The sequence below is a fragment of the Gallus gallus genome, chromosome 1, assembly GCF_016699485.2.
Source record: "Gallus gallus isolate bGalGal1 chromosome 1, bGalGal1.mat.broiler.GRCg7b, whole genome shotgun sequence".
Taxonomy (NCBI): Eukaryota; Metazoa; Chordata; class Aves; order Galliformes; family Phasianidae; genus Gallus; species Gallus gallus.
Window position 1 is genome coordinate 51662273 of NC_052532.1, and position 6429 is coordinate 51668701.

Here is a 6429-nt window from a genome sequence, read left to right on the forward strand (position 1 = left end):
TTTAAGATAAGTAAATTACGTTTACCCATATGAAAAAGATACTACTTGTTCATATTGATATTATATATTGCCAGAAGAGAAACAGAGATCTCTCTCAGGTGCAGCTCAAAAGGAAGAACCAGATCCTCAGGTCATAGACAAAATATGATTTCCTGCCAAAGGACAAAATATTCAACACAGATGATTTACACCAACAGATCATCACCAACTCTTAACATTTCCCAGATCACTGTTTACCGGTACCAAATCTTTAACCAACAAACACGTAATTGTTTATGCTTTACAAGGTCCTGCCAAGCTTTTAATGGAGTTTCATGGATCAGCAATTTTCCACATGCCTTATTTTTTGGAATCAATGGACTGGAGGCCATAACACCTGTTCATTTTGCAAAAACTGAGGTAGAATTTATATTTACAGTCTACCTACCAGTCACGAGCATATCACTGCCTAACGTCCCATGAATGCCTCCACTCTTCACTTCATTGAAGAAAAGCTTTCTCATTTGCTTCTTTTGCCTCCTCTGACTTTGCATCTTCGAGTGAAGAGTAAGGACACTTTCCTCCAGTTTCTAAATACTTCTGAAGACTGGAAATGCAGCTCACATTGTCCAGCAACACCACTTTAACAGAGCCTCTAAACATCCACAATATTCCATCTGAAGCAGTTAACACTGTTCGTGCCATGGAATTAAAGACTACATAATTTTAAGTAAGTTCTGCCTCAACCAAACAATTCAACACTGAAGAGTGCAAATCGGAACACCTCCCCTAGGTCCTGGTCTCTCTCATTGCTCAGGTGTGTCTGAATGTGAACTGCTGCACAAACTCCCCTTCATTCTCAAAGAATATTTTGGCAGATTCTCATTTCCAAAGAGAAACACTCTTTAGAAATCCCACTCCTAAAGCAGCTTTTCAATTAAATAAGTGAGAGCAAAGCAAAATGTTTCTGAAGGAGGTTAGCTGTGATAATGAGCGATCAGTTGTCAAAACCTTCCCACATTGCAGGATCTCCTACTGTGGGACAATTACTTCACATGGGAGGAGGTACATTTCTGGTTAGTGCTCTCCTAGTTAATAAAGTGACAAAGCTTAACAAAGCTCGGTATACTTTAAAACACAAAAATTAATATAAATGCTAATAGTAGAGTCACTTCTCCGGCTGCCAAATAAATAGAAGGAACTGCAGTAGCTGCATTAATATAATAATACAAACATAAAAGGACCTAAATAAAAACACTGGAAGGCACTTAATTAGGCAATGTATCATGTAGCTAGAAAAGTTTTGTGTTTTTTTTTTTTTTCCATAAACTTATTTGGTCTTCCATCTAGGAAAATCTAAGTGAAAGGATCTTGTCAGTGCCTGAATGAGAATGGCCAACTCATAATGCTACAGGTTTTAATTCTAGGGGGTACTCATCTTGAGCCATTAAGAGCTCACGTACAAAAAATACAGATGGTTTCACTCCAAGTGGTACCACACTGGCGTTAACCAACAGATACTGGAGCTGCCAAGTGGAAAGAATACAGTAACTATCTGCTAATTCCAACTCTGCCTCTCTAGAGCTTGAGATGGAGAAAGTGAGGTCAAATGTCCAATAGGCATTACTGGAGGGACAGGCCATGGGTTGCTGAAAAGCCAAATGGTTGAGAGCCATTTTTCTGTTTTGGAAATGTTGCCTGGAAAGGTACTTTTTAAATTTCAGTGGGTAACGAACTTCATTTCCAGTAGCTCCATAATGCAATGCAGTTTTAAAAATGTATCACTACATATGGAAATAGATAGGTAAATTACAAAGCACTTATTACTGCTCTAATATAGAGACAAATTAGAATTATGTGGCTTTGCTAATTTTAGGCTTCCTTCTGTAAACGAATGAAGATTTTCTGTCTTAAAACATTTGCATTCCATCCCCCTTCTTAAAGTAATTTTCAATTTTGCTGGATACAGCACAACTGCATCCACTCTTTCAGCTGCAATGGGTTGTTGAAATTGAGCTATTGCCCAGCACCTGCTCTTAGTCAGACAGCTCAAATCAGAGGTTAGGGGAAAAAATAAAGATTTTATGTAATTGTAATGCAAGTCTCCTTTCAGCTTTGCTGCAGTCAGTGTTCAATTATGTTCTGTAACAATCTCCATTACTAGAGCCAGTGTTTTTCTGTTCCTCCCTGCATGCATTAACTCTCTTGTTCACACGTGATAGCCTTCTTAGCAAAGCAGAGGAATCTTAAGAGACATTTGCCCATAAATTTAATGAGCCTACATCTTTTTCTTTGCCTGCTGAGGATCCTAGCGTTCAAGTGTATCTTCATTTTGAATGCTCCAAAGGAAGATAACTGGTATAATGTAACTTATTTCTCATCAAAGGCCTAATAGGTCAAATTAGCCTAAAATTTCACCTGGTCTACTGAGTACAAACCACAGAGCAGGTTAACAATGAAGGACTCCCCATGTAATTTTTTTTTCCCCAGAATGTACGCTATTTTTACAAGCTCGAGATCCTACTCATTCAGAATTCCTATTAGTTCACTCTGTGGCCAAGATGTTTAAGACTTAGAAGTTGGAACCAAGGCTCCACATCTGTAGGAAAAAAGTGATGAAGAGTTCATCTAGCAAGGCTCGACATCAAATGGGAAGGAAGTAGCTGGTGTGAACACCTACTGGGAATTCAGGAGGGGGAACTTTGCTTTTAGTATTAGAGAGCTAGAAAATTATGGAGAGAGAAAGCTGTAACATAGAGGCCAGAGGATGAACATAGAAATCTGGGGTCTGGGACTTGGGGAGATAAAAATCCAGAGCAAGTCATTAGAGTGAAGATTTGAATGCCTTGGAGAAGGAGAGGTTTTATTATATTATCAACACATTATCATAAATTGACCTTGAAAAGAAAGGACATGCACAGTACGGAAAAGTTAGTGCCTGAAAATTAACCTTTTAGGCAAGTGGAGATGGTAGAAAGCAGCAAGATGCAGACTCCTGATTTCTTTTAGGAGACTCAAGTATTTCTTTTTTTTGTCTCCCATGAAAGCTGTGGTCACATGGCTGACTCTCAGCAGTCAGGAAAGGCCAAAAAAATTCTATCAGTCATGGTGACAGAAAATATCCTGAAAATTCAAACCCTAAAAAAAACTTTGGGACAATATAAAACAAAACATCACCACTTGATCTTTATAAAACTCATGATCTGGATGCAGTTTGTCTTATAGTTTTTAATATAAGTAGTAGCATTAGTGTAAACCTAGCGGTTGCTTTCCGAGCATTGACAGCAGCCAGAGATCCAAAAAACAAGAAGATTCCCAGCTGATACCATCATCATCATCACCACATAACAAATGGCACAGTGAAATTATGGGTAACACAACCAGAGATGTCATACATTCTTATATCCTGTATCTTACAGCCCCTCCCTCACAATGCAGAAGCATACTCAGTGCTCACTTATGAGCACAACAGTGGCTGCTCCAATAAGAGCATACTCAGAGCTGGGAAAGGTGCGGGCCGCATGCACGGACACACTAAGTCTTTAGTCACAACATACAAACCACCACTAAAAAAGCTATATTATGTGAAGACTTCTGTATGAGGCTTCAGATTCCAAATCAGCTATCCATGTCTAATGCTTTGGGACATACTGTTAAAAACTGCATAAAGATTAGGGTTCTCTTCCCAGTATTTTCCCTAGCCTTACTGTTTTTCAGTGCAATCTGATACCAAACTGTGACTCTGATTTTCCTGTTTACTTAATGCAAGAGCAAACAAATAAGCAAGAATCAAGCTGGAGTTTTTCCAGGCATATTCAGAATAATTATTCCAAATAACTCTCCTTATCTTTATCCTCGTGGATTTGAATACATTCTTGAGAAATCTGTCCCTCATTCCATATTCATCAGAATAGAGGACAAAACAGTTAAAATTAGAATACTCAAACCAAGTCTATAACCTTGCAGAGATACCTACTTTACATATAATAATTTACCACTTTCTATTGATGCTACAACCACCATTCATTCTAGCTTCCACTTCCCCCATGTAGTACATCAGAAACAAATGGCAGATATGCCAGATCAGTCAGAAGTGCTGCTGTAGCTGCCAAAAAATTCTTTGGCCGATTCTACCATTTCATAATCATCTTAAATTTCAGTGCAGAGTCTCATCCAAAAAGCCTTCATATCCATGTCTTGGTCCCTACCACAACAGAGCAAGATCAGAAGACCTGTTATCAACAGCGATGTAGAACGCATCCATATCCATACTTCTGTGCTAATAGTCTCACTTCGAATAAAAGAAACAAAAGGCAATTTTGAGGGATCCCCCCTCACTTCTTGCAGTTTTCAGAGCCCCCCAGACATATCACTAAACATACTCACAGTTAATGTTGTGAGGATGCATACAGATTAAGAGCCACGTGAACTCTGAATATTCATCGATTTTCAAGGTTTTTCTTATGCTGTTTTGTCATATTGGTTTTTAGTAACATAAGATTTAAAAAGGAACTGATGATACAGTTTGTATTTAAGCAAGTTCTTACCTAAAGATCTACTAATTCCTTTCATCAGCACTAATGCCCTCCTGAGAAGCATTGCTGACTCCAAGGATAGCTACGTTAGTACCTCAGAAACCTCAGCCCGTTCAAGACACAGGCTGTAACCTGCTCAACCCAGAACATACCCCGAATATTTGAATCTGAAATACAAAACCAAATCCTAGGAATATCAGTGAGTCCTGCCTCACCAGAATCACTTTTGAACAGGTACATGTTGTGAAGGACATAACAAAGGGAACATCCGACAGATACACAAACCATTTATCAGTCTAAAACACCACACAACCTTTCTTTAATTCCTATTGCAAAGCCCTGCTTTACCTTGCTGTTGCCATTCTTTGCCACTCCTTCTGGAGCCACAGTGCTATCTGGAACCCAATGAACTGTGAGCCTGACATGCTGTTTATTTGCTGTTTCCTGACCACTGCCTAAAGGAACGTGACTTCAAATTTCATAGTCCTGCAGCTGCGAGGGCAACTTATCCTGCTCACATTAGACAAGGGGCACTTCCCACACTTAAGGAATCTTGCTCTGTTTGGTAAAGAAATGAAATGCGTGAGTAAAGGAGCGCTCTATTTCTCTTTAGCTGCTAAGTACAGGATTTAACCTAATCAACCCTTCTCTGGGGTAAGAACCTCATCCCGTGCTGTGGTTTTTGGTGTTCTGCTTTCTGTTGTTTAGCTTGGTTCTTTTTCTAGCCTGCAGGGTTTCTTTCCCCCTCCCTCTTCATGTATTCAAGATGAGAGAAGCTTCAGTGAGCACAGCTACCAGTACTCCAATTTATTCAGCAGCAACCCCCGTGGACTGCTAACAGCAGAATGCAATTCTGCTTGGATTATAAGGTGTAGATAAGTAATTCCATCCTTAATCTATCACTGTCAGTGCAGACAAGGTAAGGACTTTTACCTAGGAGAAATCAGGTAGAGGAAAAAATATATAGAATGTGTGGGGCAAAAGGACAGCTGAAATAAAGAGAGGATATAAGTCCTTGCTGCATGCTAAGTGCATGCAGTGGTAAGCAGGAAAAGAGGGAACAAGACAAAGGACCAGGGTGCTAGAAGAAAAGTAAAGAATGTGATAAAGGACATAGCCAGGTTCAAAGCAGAAATTCTCAGTAGCAACGAGAATTTCACTTCCAGTATAATCTATGCCTTCTATTAAATATCCCCAGTGTGAAATGGTAGAGATGTTTGAGACCTTGGTAAATGTTGATGGATAGTACTTTACATTTACATTACAGACACGATCAATAAATCTCAAGTACACCATAATGAAGCCTCAAAGCCTTCGCATACAAACCTGTCAGTAAAGTGGGACAATATAACAAATAGACAAGGATAATGCACAGGTTGCACAAACAGAACAGAATCACAGAACTGTAGAGGTTGGAAGGGAACTCTGGAGACCACATAGTCCAAACCCCTGCTAAAAGCAGGTTCCGTGGAGCACATTGCAGATGGGAGCTTCCAAGCAGGTTTTTAATATCTCCAGAGAAGGAGACTCCACATTTCTGAACAGCCCATTCCAGTGCTCTGCTACCCACAAAGTAAATATATATATATATATATATATATATATATATATATATGTATATATATATATATATATTCTCATGATCATACAGAGCCCCCTTGTCCTGATGTGGGGCATCACTAAAAACAGCCTGGCCCCATCCACTTGACTCCCACCCATTAGATAGTTGTAAGCATTGATAAGATCTCCCCTCAGCCTTCCCTTCTCCAGGCAAGACAGTCCTCCTTTCCTAGTCTTCCCTCAACCTGGAAGGTGGGGAGGGACACAGCATCAGGAATAATATATATACAAGCTTGTTTTCTTTGCAGCAGGCACTTCTGCTTGCAGGTTATTCTTCCCTAGGTGTAGGACTCTG